The sequence below is a fragment of the Fundulus heteroclitus genome, chromosome 14 (assembly GCF_011125445.2).
Source record: "Fundulus heteroclitus isolate FHET01 chromosome 14, MU-UCD_Fhet_4.1, whole genome shotgun sequence".
In the NCBI taxonomy this organism is placed as follows: Eukaryota; Metazoa; Chordata; class Actinopteri; order Cyprinodontiformes; family Fundulidae; genus Fundulus; species Fundulus heteroclitus.
Window position 1 is genome coordinate 6,444,976 of NC_046374.1, and position 12,990 is coordinate 6,457,965.

The following is a 12,990-nucleotide window of genomic DNA, read 5'->3' on the forward strand; positions in this document are numbered from 1 at the left end:
CAGTGTCAGAGTGAGCATGGGCCCGTATCAAAGTACCATCCTGGTGGAGATGGACTGCTGTGCAACCTCTGTAGGGTTCATGCATCGCCTCATGCTACCACTAGTGACCCTGACCTTGGTCAAAGGCAAAAACTACTGAAAATGATTAAAAGAAAATGAAGAGGGGGGAAAAACATCTGGCCTGTTTGTTTCTGTGGTCATGTCATTGTTGGCCTTTAGAGGAACAGCCGACACCGCTCATAATAATTTTAAGTTTAAAAAGCCTGTTTTACAACTTGACTTTTTTTTTTTTTTTAAATGGTGTACATCACCATTTCAACCAAGTTAATGATCAATTATTCAGCATAATGTACACAGTACTGATAATGTTCCATCTGTACATTTACAACAGCACATTCCATTGTAGCTTTGGCATTTACCCCCCCCCCCCCAGAAAAAAAACAATGAAATGGCATTTCTGTCCATGCACACATAAACATGAGGAGAAGGATTCTCATATCCGCTGAGAAGTGAGAGCCTTTTCACCGGGAAGGGTGCAGTTGCACAATGGCTCTGGTTAGCCTGTCCGTGTCATGAAGCTGATGTAGTGTAAACAGGAAGAGGACAGGCCCAGCTGCTGGACAGACACACAAGGAGCATAAGCCTGGAGAGAGAAAGAGAGCGAGAGAGCCAACAGTGCTTCGCAGCTGACGCGTTTCCATTTGTCCAGGGGCAGAGAACTGTAAAAATAAAGAAATTACTAATTAACCATATGCTGCCAACACGTTTAGTTTAACAGGGCGAGCCCAGACTTGCAGTCGCATGCAGGTAAGGAGGGAGCTGACTGAAACGAGGTGTTAAACTGTTTTAACAGCTCTGAAACAATCTTACACCTCAGAGCGGCTGACGGCAGCGTCTCAGTCATCTTTGAACCAAAGCTTCACACAGCAGCTCAAAGATCTGAGCTTCCTGTGTCAGGGAAGCTGACCTGTTTGGTCTGAAACGATTCTAAAGCCCTTTAGTCAGAGCTGAAGATCTATGGTTCTTACACAGAGCGCAGCACAGCCGACTGACAACTCAAACACCTTTAGATGAACCTGAGTGATCACTGCCTGGTGCTTTGGACGGTGGCATCCAGGTTCTTTAAGGCATCCACGTTAATAAAACCTCTACCTGAGCAGCTTTACTAGTCCACCTGTCTCTCTTCAGAACACAAAGTTCCACCTTTCCAGGCTTTCCTGCTTATCGTCTCAGCGTAGATCACCTCGTCATCTGCAAACCGTTAACAGGGACTCCTGTCAGACCTCATCTATCAGACTAACTTACTGTGGTGTTGCGGTGGCAATGCTTTAATTTGGACTAAGAGTCAAAATTAAAATGAAGGTTGATTGTGATCTAAAGGCCGCCAGCTCTGAAAGTTTATAGACCTGTAAAGGGGAGAAGCTGTCCAAACCAAAGAATACTTCAATAAACATTTAGTATTATCAAATTTATCAGTGGGTTTTAATGTCTAGGTTATTTTTATTTATTTTATTTAAATCTTTATTTAACCAGGAAGTAAACGGTAAATTGCCTGCCCTTTAATTGCACTTTATGAAGTACTGACGACTTCAAAGTGCTCCAGTCGTTCACACGCTGACAGTGGTGAGCTACTTTGTACCATCAGGCACAATTGGCACCACCGTGCCCTCTGACCACCGCCGTAAGGCAAAGCAGGTGAAGTGTCTTGCCCAAGGACACAATGCTTGAAACACAGTGACTGAGATGGTAGGAGTGGTGTTTCAAACCAACAACCCTCCGGTTACAGGAGAAACCCACTAGCTCCCACGCCAACGTCCCCCCAAAGTCACCACAGAGATTCAAAATATATATTTTTTTTTTTAAAGGGAGACCTGGCAATTAAAAAAGCTGTTACAAAACACTACACATAATTAACATCCACAAAGCCTATTTGAAAGTCAACACAGGTTTGGCAAATTCTACATCCGAAAAAAATACTGATAAAAAACACAAAAACACTGGCCAATTAAAGAAGCCATCTCTGAAACGGAAATCTAGCTCTTTCAAATACTAACACACCAGCTTCTTCCTCACCAGTAAGAATGTAACTGTAGGTCAGATACTGTGTTGATCATTTGGACACCACCTCCTAATGAGGGTCCATACTAACGAAGAGCAATGCTGATGAAGGGAAACGTTTTAGGGTTTTGGACATGTCATTTAATCAGAAGCTCTTATAAATGTTAATGTTCATGGAAAAGTTCTGGAAAACCTTTATCTTAGAACTTTCCTGGAAAAGGTGGACCACACAGAGACCGAGTTTGCTGTGTTCTTAGTAATGTTTTCTGCTTTAACACAGGCTGCCTTTTTTATTTTTTAGATTGGTGTTCTTTCTGAAAGAATAAAATGTTCCTACTTCGATAAAAAAAAAAGAAGCCCAACATGATCTTCTCATTTTTGTTACTAGAATTTCACTCTACTCTCACCACCTTCTAGACATAACGAAAGTTACTGCTGTAACTACGGTTCTATGAATCCCGGATGACCGCCAGAGGCGGTGCTTTAAGCACTGAATGATCATTCTTGCGCATGCGCAGGTCGAGTACTAATGACAACAAAGTCACCTGTGACCTGCCGGGGACCCACGTGACTCTATATAGTCACGTGGCACCCGGCGTTCAATCCCTCAATCTTCTCGTGAAAAGCAGAGATTCCGAGGGACCAAGCACTCTGGCGGTCATCCGGGATTCATAGAACCGTAGTTACAGCAGTAACTTTCGTTCTATTTCATCCCTACTGACCGCCAGAGGCGGTGCTTTAAGCACTGGATGACTTATGTCAACAAGGTCACGAGGAATCAGCAATATTCACCTAACGTGTTGTAGATGTATGCTGCTCCAGAATTCTTTGAAGGGGATGAGGCGCAGCCACATTCACCCTGTAAAACCGAGTAAAGGTACTCTGTGATTTCCAGGAGGCCGCACGGCATATAACATCCAACGGCACCCCAGTCATGGCAGCAAACGATGTCGACATGCCCCTTGTAGAGTGGCACTTCACTCCTGTCGGCAGAGGCTGGTCCTGCAAGGCATAAGCCTTGGAGATCAAATCCACAACCCAGTGTGCCAGTCGCTGCTTAGAAAGTGCCTGACCTTTCCGTGAGCCGGCGTAGCAAACAAAAAGGCTATTTGTCTTTCGAAAGGATGCCGTGACATTGATATATGCCTCAAGGGCACGAACAGGGCACAGTGGTTCGGAGGGGCATCCCGTATCAAACCGAGCAAGATGGAGTGGCTGGTTACCGTCCGCCCCCAGTGACACCTTAGGAATGAACGCTGCGTCAGGCCACAGTGTGACACCTGACCCATCAGGATTCCACCGGCAGCAGGGCTCGGCCACCGAGAGAGCCTGCAATTCACCCACACGCTTTGCTGAAACCATCGCCAAAAGGAACGCTGTCTTCAGTGAGAGCCATTTGAGGTCTGCTGATGCCAGGGGCTCAAATGGGTGGGATCGAAGAGCTTCAAGCACCAGAGAAAGGTCCCATGCCGGTGCCACAGGGCGGTTGGGTGGATGCAAACGCCGAGCACCTCTCATAAACAGCACAACGTCCTTGTCTCGGCCCACTGTGCAACCATTCAGCCCGATATGCCGACAGGAAATGGCAGCTACATATACTTTTAAGGTAGATGGAGACCGCCCCTGATCCAGCAATTCCTGCAGGAAGGTCAGTATGTCAGAGACTGAACACTGCACCGGGTCCTGCCCTTTATTACGGCACCAGGTTGCACCAGGTTGCCCACTTGTTATCATAGACAGCTCGTGTGGATGGCGCCCATGCATTAGCCATTGTATGCCCTACTGACCCAGTGTATCTCGAGAAAGTGGACCCCGGCCTTGCAGGGGCCAAATCCAGAGCTGGAGCCGGTCTGGTTTGGGGTGCAAAATCTGACCCCCCAGCTGGGAGAGGAGATCCGTCCTGCAGGGGAGACGCATTGGCGAGCCGGAGCTGAGCTCGTGCAGTAGAGGAAACCAAGTCCTCGCTGGCCAGAAGGGTGCCACCAGCAGAACCCTGTGCCCTTCCTGGCGTACCCTTAGGAGAGTCTGAAAAAGCAGACTGAACGGTGGAAAGGCGTAAAGGAGGGTCCGGGGCCAGTCGTGTGCCAGCGCATCGTGGCCCAGAGGGCTGCTGTCGTTCAAGGAGAACCACAGGGGGCAGTGAAATGCGTCCCTTGAGGCAAAGAGGTCCACGTCCGCCCTGCCGAAGACCTTCCAGATGTCCTTCACTACCTCTTGGTGAAGCTTCCACTCTCCTGGAAGCGGCTTCTGGCGGGATAGAAAATCTGCTGGCACATTCTCTGGCCCGGGGATGTAGGCTGCTCTGAGGCTGGCCAAGTATGGAGCTGCCCAGGTTAGCAGCTGTTGAGTCAAACACAACAGTTTCCTTGACCTGGTACCCCCTTGGTGGTTGATGTGAAAGACCACAGCAGTGTTGTCTGACCTCACTAGCACATGCTTTCCCTGCAAGCCTGGGAGAAAGCTCTGAAGAGCCAGAAGTACAGCCTGCAATTCCAGGACATTGATGTGTTCCCTGCACTGCCGCTGGGACCATGTCCCTTGTGCCATTTGGCCCCGCCAGGTTGCACCCCAGCCCGTGGAGGATGCATCCGTAAACACAACTTCCCGACGACACGGGAGGGAGCCGAGCGGAACCCCTGTCGTCATAAACGCCCTGACCCTCCACTGGGACAGAGACTGAAGACACTGAGGCCCCACCCGAAGTCGTCTGAGACGATGAGTGTTCCGTGTGGAGTCCAGACCGAAGCTGTTTAACCACATCTGGAGGGGCCGCAATGACAGCAGTCCCAAGGGCACTACGGCGGATGCGGCTGTGAGCATGCCCAAAAGGCGAAGATACCGCACAAGAGGTGGTGCCATGCCACGCCTGAATTCCGGAAGGATGCTCAATACGCTGTTCACCCGCTGGGGTGACGGGCAAGCGGTCATCGACACAGAATCCATGGCAATGCCCAGGAAGACAGTCTGCTGTGAGGGAGTCAGACTGCTTTTCTCCATGTTTACCTGCAAGCCCAAACATCCCACATGATGGAGCACTAACCGGGTATCTCGGACTGCCTGGTTCCGTGTCGCGGCACAAATGAGCCAGTCGTCCAGGTAAGGGAGGATTCTTATTCCTTGTGCCTGCAGAGGAGAGAGGGCCGCTGCGACACATCGGGTGAACACCCTGGGAGACAGCGAAAGTCCGAACGGGAGGACCTTGAACTGGAAGTGCCTCCCCTGAAAGGCAAAACGAAGAAACCGCCAATGTGGCGGAGCGATTGGAACATGAAAATAGGCATCCTTGAGATCTATTGAAGTGAACCAATCGCCCGGGGAAATTGCCTGCAACACTTCCCTGATGGTCAGCATATGAAAAGGCATGACCTTCAGGTACGCATTCAGGCCTCTGAGGTCCAAGACTGGACGCAGGCCCCCCGTCTTCTTCGGAACCAGAAAATATATTGAATAAAAGCCCCCTGGATCCCGCAGGGGGTCCACAGGCACTATAGCGCCCTTGGCCAGCAAGGTGCAGATTTCCTGGTTTAGTGCCTGTGCCTTCACCGGGTCGCGGATCACAGTCATCCTGACCCGGCCAGGGACGGGTGGCCTGCGGCGGAATTGAACACGGTACCCCCTGGACAGTGTGGACAACACCCACAAATCTGGGGTGTGGGCAGCCCAGAAGCCGAGCCGTCCTGGGGTAAAACAACCGACCGCAGGCCCTAAGGCGTCATCTGCGGGCCCCCCGGCCCCTTGAAGGCTTGGGAGGACGCCGACCAGACTGCGTGGCTCGAAAGGAATGAGATGACCTTGCCCCAGCTTGGCCTTGAGCCTGGTTTCCGTGACCTGGGGCAGGCCTTTGGACCGATGTCTGGGCTGGTACCAGCCCCTGTGGCTCAAGGGAAAGAGATGGACGTGAAGGCCTCCGCGAAGGACCCGCAGCTGCCAAAGTGCGGACAGGTTGGCGATCACGTCTTTGAAGGCCTGCCAGCTGCTGCCTTGTTCTAGAGGCCTGAGCTGTACGGTCCAATGCCTCCAGTGCTGCAGAGCCAAAAAGTTCCCCCGGAACGACAGGCAGGGCCCGAAGGGTTCTCCTACAAGGATCAGTAAGAGGCGACTGCGCCAACCAGACCTGGCGGCGAGCATGAACTAGCGTGGACAGTGTGCGTCCAAGCTCTCTAGTCATGAGAGCAAAGGCCTGCAGAGATGCATCAACCAGGCCTTGCGTGGCGTGGTCCAGTGGAACAGACTCCAGTGAGGAAGACAGGGCCAACATAAGATGGGAGAGAGAGTTCCCAATCCGGCCCATGCGGGCCCCAGAGTCATAGGCCTTGCAGAGAAGGTCGTCAGTAATGCGACACTGAGGGCGCGGACAACGCGCATTGGGCCGCAAAACCTCATCAGGTGGGACAATAAGAGAGGCAATGCCAGGTTCCACCGCTGGCATCTGCCCCAAGCCAACCCTGGGTGCCTCCTGCATAGCTGCCAGGACCCTGCCATCTGTTGTCAGACGTGAAAGCGCCTTGGTGTCTGACCAGCAAGCATGCAGCTCCCGTATATACTCCCCAGAGGGAGGAACCACAAAGGCAGTCTCTGATCTACTGCGCTTAAAGAAGGCGCTGGAAGCTGCAGGCTGGGTCTGAGGAACATCAATATTTAAACGGGCAAGTGCCGTTCGGATGGCGGCTGTCACAGACTCCCCCGCATCCTCCTGGGAGGCAATGGAATCAGACCCGGAGGCCCCGGAGCCCAGCTCCTGGAGGTCCTCACAGAAGTGGGTGCCAGAGGCCGCCACAGAAATAGCATCATCATCATCCATGACTGACACTTCATCCTGCTGGGGAGGGAGAGCTGCGCTGCCATCACCCCCAGCCTGAAAGGACTGGAGAAGGGCCTTCATTTCGGCCAGCTCCGAGGTGAGATGATCCACTCTTGTGGACAATCTCCCTGCATCAGTCTGTCTGGCTCGTTTTGGCGGCACCAAAGGTGCAGCCACAGTTGGCCGTTTGCACATCGTCTTTCCCGGTGGCAACAGACTATGCGGCGCAGCGCCCGCCCAGTCGGTAGGCTGCTGCAGCGCAGCCAACCGACTCAGTCTGACCGACCGGGGCATGACGGAGCAGTTAGGGCAGGCGTTATCCGACAGCGCCTCCCGGAGATGTTCCACACCAAGACAGGAGGGACACAAATCATGCCCGTCGTCGGGCTGAAGCGGAGCCAGACAGGTCGAGCAACACAAATTTTCCAGCATCATAATGCTAAAGGCGTGATCAGCCCGCCACCAACAAGAAGTCACCACGAGCAGGAAACGCCACCGGCGACTCTGTTGTAGGAAAACTCCCTTAGAGGTTTCGAACACAGCGTGAGCAGAAACGCCACCAGCGAGTCCGCTTGTTAACTAAGGATGAACTCAACACGAGCAGAAAACGCCACTGGTGAGTCAAATAAAATAACTTATAGTGAACTCAACGCGAGCAGAAAACGCTACTGGTGAGTCAGATAAACAAACTTATAGTGAACTCAACGCGAGCAGAAAACGCTACAGGTGAGTCAGATAAACAAACTTATAGTGAACTCAACGCGAGCAGAAAACGCTACTGCTGAGTCAGATAAACAAACTTATAGTGAACTCAACGCGAGCAGAAAACGCTACAGCTGAGTCAGATAAACAAACTTATAGTGAACTCAACGCGAGCAGAAAACGCTACAGGTGAGTCAGATAAACAAACTTATAGAGAACTCAACGCGAGCAGAAAACGCTACAGGTGAGTCAGATAAACAAACTTATAGAGAACTCAACGCGAGCAGCAACGCTACTGGTGAGTAAAAAGAACCACAAAATTACCGTGGTAACTCAGCGCGAGCAGTAAACTACTGCTGAGAAAAGAACAAAACTTACCAGTTCATGTCGCGGCGACCGCAAATCTGGTAAAGTGAAAGCAGCTTGTGCAGCCCCTGGAGGGCGAAACTTACCCGCAGCTCCGACCAAACCCGGTCACGGGGCTACCAGCAACAAGCAGCTAGATTTAGCACGTGCTAAACACAGAAGCAGTCAGCTTCACACGACCATACCTGCGCGCGAGAAGAACGAAGGGATTGAACGCCGGGTGCCACGTGACTATATAGAGTCACGTGGGTCCCCGGCAGGTCACAGGTGACTTTGTTGTCATTAGTACTCGACCTGCGCATGCGCAAGAATGATCATTCAGTGCTTAAAGCACCGCCTCTGGCGGTCAGTAGGGATGAAATAGAACTGCTCAACTCTGGGCCAGGTTGGGGAGATGACTGACATGCCAGGTATTTAATGGAGAAGTGTTGACGACCAGTCTGACAGAAGGTAGGCTGCATGTCTGAAGGCGGCAAAAGGAGCCTCTCTTCTCTCAACATCAGGGATAATCAAGTCATTTTTTCAAGTGGAAAATAGAAGAAGAAAAAAAAACTCAAAAAGCCAAGCCATCCTAAACCCCCACTCGTTTAATTCTAAAATACATTTCCTCACTTTGCTGGCCTTTAACCCCACATGTACAGTTTTGCTTTTGGTTTCTAATCCTAAGTAAGCAAAAATGGACTGCTGGAACAAGCTGTATGTCAGTAAAGCTGTGAAGCTTTCTGCTGGTTTATGGAGGTTGCTTATCACTCATAAACCCACTGATAGACCAGGCTGTCTCTAGCTGATATAAGTCTGGTTAAATGACGCTAAGTTAGGCAATGGGATACAGACTGTCAGCATCTAAATCATGATAAACATCACACCTCTGAGGATGTTCCCATTCCCTCATTTAGTGGGGCAGCTGCTCCCTGACCATCCAACCAACAAGCACCATCCCTGTTAGAAATTATTCCATTATTTCCCTTTCTAACCAAGGAAGAGATACAACCTGAAACCGAAAGGGCAAAGTGAAGACATTTCCTGCTTTGGGTTCAGTTCTGTTTAAGGTTTGCAGCGCATATTCAACTGTTGGCCCATCTCAACATTACTTCAGCTGTTGAGATGTTGTGGATTGTAAAAGAACAAACGTCACAATTCTGCTGAATTATGTCCTGTAGTCATCCTAAATCTAAACTTGCTTGGATTATATAACATCAATTCAAAACAGATCACTTCAAGGCAATGTACACACGAAAATATAAAATCCATTTTATCCAGTCATATAGAATCAATGTGATACATTCTAATTTGAACCTGTTTATTAAACAATGCACTTATGTTCAGTTTATTATTTAAATTGGTAAAGAAAAGTCCTAAAATATGAACGAAACCCAGCCAGTTGTATTTAGTCACCGACTTGCAGCAACCCTTCATATTGTGCATGGATGCCAGATTCCTAACGATATCTAAATCTTTCCAGTTTTGGGCCACAACCTATGAATCCCGTCTTTATATTACCACAGCTGCTCACCCACGCTGTCCACAGCTCTTCAAGTACAAATTCCCTTGCAGTGATGGGACGTCAAACAATATACAGGAAGGATTAACTCTTCTGATGTTCATCTGCAGGACTCAAAAGGAAAAATAACATCCTTTACCATAGTTTTAAAAGCACAGTCATTATGGATGATATTTTGGATTTTTGTTTCCTCACACTCTTGACATGTGCAGTGGAGCACGTGGCTTTGGTTTATGGGTGATCTAATTTTAGTCCTCTCACTCCCCCTCACCTGGCTATTCAAATTAGTTTAGCCAACGCCAGGCTCATTTAAACAGGAGCGAGTCAGCGCTGTAAAAAAACAACAAAGGCCAGTGCTAAACAGCACTACTGCTCATGAAACATTCTCCAAGACTGAAGTGAAATCTGGGAGGGCAGTGAGGAAACTGGGTGGATAATATCAGAATCAGACATACTTTAATAATCCCAGAGGGAAATTACTTAATAATATCAACGATCACCCGCTTCCAATGGCAAGGCCTGATCCCTTTATGATTCTTTACAGTCCAGTTTCAGTTAGGAGGAAAAATTTTCTGTCCACTCAAATTATTTCCCCATTAACCTTCAAGGTTTGTTGGGGGATTACACACCTTCAGTACCAACAGGCCTGAGAAAGTTCTGGAGAGGAGCAGGAGGCACCGTGAAGTTACTAAAAAAGGACCCCAATAGCTAGATTGGGTCAGAATAAGACTCCAGTTAGACTGTAGTCTGCCATTTCTGGCCCTTTGGTCCAGGGAGCTGGATGTTGTTGAAATGATGTTCCAACTGTCACATCCTGGACTCAAAGGAGCAGAACAGCTTTTGCTGGGATTATGGGACTGGACATCAGATCTGCACGCTTGCAAAGTTACAAACAGGGTCATTTAGGTTTTATTCTCCAATCCAATCCATGTGTGGTTCACGTCAAATTGTGCAGTCAACTTCCTCAAAGCTGAGGTGACTTTTTCCAACTAAAGAAAGGTGGTATCCTACGCATCCTGCAGGTCTACAATAACAAAGAGGGAAAGATGGAGCAGGAGATGCAGTGACCAAGGAATCACCCTCAGTAATGAAGATATTGCTCCAGTCTGTCCAAGTGAATAAACTCAAAAAGCTCTCATTTCATTGGTCAGCTGTAACCCCCAGGATGCCTCCTCAACCCTTTATTTTGAAGGTTGTCCCACTGGGTGGGGACCCCTGTGCAGAACAGGTTTGGAGTGATTCCTCTTTGTTGTATGTACCTCATTTCAATCCTTCACATGAAGTAGATGACGTTGTGTCCCGATACATTAAATTCACAATACAAAAAGCATGTATTTTTTTCTGTGGGGGCACTGGAAAGCCTTCAGGGCAGATTTTCACACTTTAATCTGTTAAATACACAGAATATGCTCCTACAGTACTACTGCACCAAAGAAGCATTTGTTGAAGTACAGCATACTTGCACTAGAAAGTGAATCCTCTGACAGCTTACAGCTGTCAGCAGCTTACAATCTGATGGCAGCAAATAAAAATGGTGGCAGCCAGAAAATCCTACTCCTTCCTCTCAGGTTAGCGCCTCCCGAAAGAGGGTCGACCCTTAAATCCGATCTCCTCCCTCTAATCTGGTACACATCAGAACGAGGACTTGTCCTCTGAGATAAAAGATGAGCGGGGGGGGGGGGGGGGGATCTTGGCTGGAATCTCCCTGTGTGCACCAACAGGGCACAGAGAAACCAGATAGTAAAGCCAGCAAAGAAACAGAGGAGCGCACAAGCAGGAAACTAATGATCACGGCAGGAGAGGAAGATGGTGATGGAAGTGGCCTGTTTAGCAGCGGCTTGGCAGATATCTGGGGAGGTCTGGAGGTAGCGCTAAAACTGCTAATTTGTGCACAAAGAGCACAAGGCCTGCACGGCAGATCTGCCCTTTTTCCCCAGAGCATCAAGAGGTCTGCACCTGCCTCACACATTCAAACTTCACGCATCGACGGTTTGCATGCCGCTGAAACACAAACGGCCCATCTATGCTGAGGAAGGAAGCATGAAAACAGGGCGGCAGCATCGTTTTCATCAAAACAAGACATGCTCAGCAGCTGGCTAGGACAGAACTGTGGACTAATGAAAGGAGCGCCGTCACAGGAAGCTCTTCAGTTTGACGATTTTAGATGAATGCACTGCTGTACATTGCCTTTAAACAGCAGTTCACCAAAAGTAAAATGGTAAATGGCCCGCACTTGTATAGCGCTTTATCATGCCCGACAACTCCGAAGTGCTCCACGCTACATTCAGACATTCACACCCTGATGGTGATAAGTTACGTTGTAGCCACAGCTGCCCTGGGGCAGACTGACAAAGGCGAGGCTGCCATACATCGGACCGCCACCAGCAAGGAAAGTGGGTGAAGTTTCTTGCCCAAGAGCACAACGACTGAGGCGGTTGGAGCAGGGAAGCAAACCACCAACCCACCAGTTACAGGACAAACTTCCTTAGTACAGGTACTCATTCTTTGATGTAACTGCTTGTATTCATCCAACTTGAATTAGGGTGGTCAAAAATATTGACTCAGAAACGTATCGATACTCAAACGCTGTATCCAGATGTGACACTAATTTGGCACGGTATCAATCCTAAATATTTTAGCATAGGAGGCAAACGAAAAAGGGAAACAGTGAACATTCAGTAAAGTTGGTAAAGTTCCCTGTCCAGGAGGAAACATCCCAGTCTAAATAGCTAACATGCTAGCTGTTATTAGCTCAACGCACACTACGTCCACGTTGTACTCGTCCTTTGAGCCGCATGGTTTTGATTAGGTTTATAATACGGTGGGGAAAACCCAGCCTTTATACCATTTTAAATACAATGGGGTTAAAAAATTACAATTGATTAGAGTATCAAATATCTTCCTGGGTACCGTATCGAGTTTGAAATTTTAGTATGACAACCCTAACCTGGACTAAATAAATAAATAAAAAACAGGGTGGCAGACATGCCTAAACTTTAGAACCTCAATCTGCAGATGTACTGCTGTTAAATGAAGGCAAAGCCACAGTCCTGCGCGCAGGTCACAGTGTGAGGTGTCACCGAGTGTGATAAAGAGACCGATGCATGTGTGTGGATGGGCATCACAGATTAGAACGCTTCTCAAACCGTGTTTCCCTTCAATGGGTCTTCCGTTTTGTGAGACCAGAGCATGAAACAGAACGGCAGGCAGTGCGTGGGGCCAGCTGGCCAGGGGTGTAAGGTAAAAACGAACCAGCATTGTGATGTTACACACCATTAGGTGCCATTACACACATTAGATGAGTCGCAGAGAAAGGCACAGTGGCAGGACGTCACTGGATCCCAGTTAAGGGGAGATCTTCCAGTAGCAGCGATGCTTGAGAACAGAGCAACACTTATGAGGCTTAATATACCACCGATGTGTTTGACACGTCTCATGCGCTTAGGATACGGCTGGTGTGATTAGTGATTTATGAGGCAGCCTATCCGTCTGTAAGGCCTTGTGAAAGAACCGCTCTTCAAAGGATGCTACAGAGTTTAGATAAGAGTGGCATTTAAATGAT

General features: G+C 48.9%; 1 protein-coding gene across 12 annotated transcripts in view; it reads right to left on the reverse strand.

The window, feature by feature from the left end:
- The window catches only part of camk2d1 (calcium/calmodulin-dependent protein kinase (CaM kinase) II delta 1), a 96,791-nt gene that overhangs the window by 54,253 nt on the left and 29,548 nt on the right, over positions 1–12,990 (reverse strand). The gene's annotated exons all lie outside the window — the stretch shown is intronic.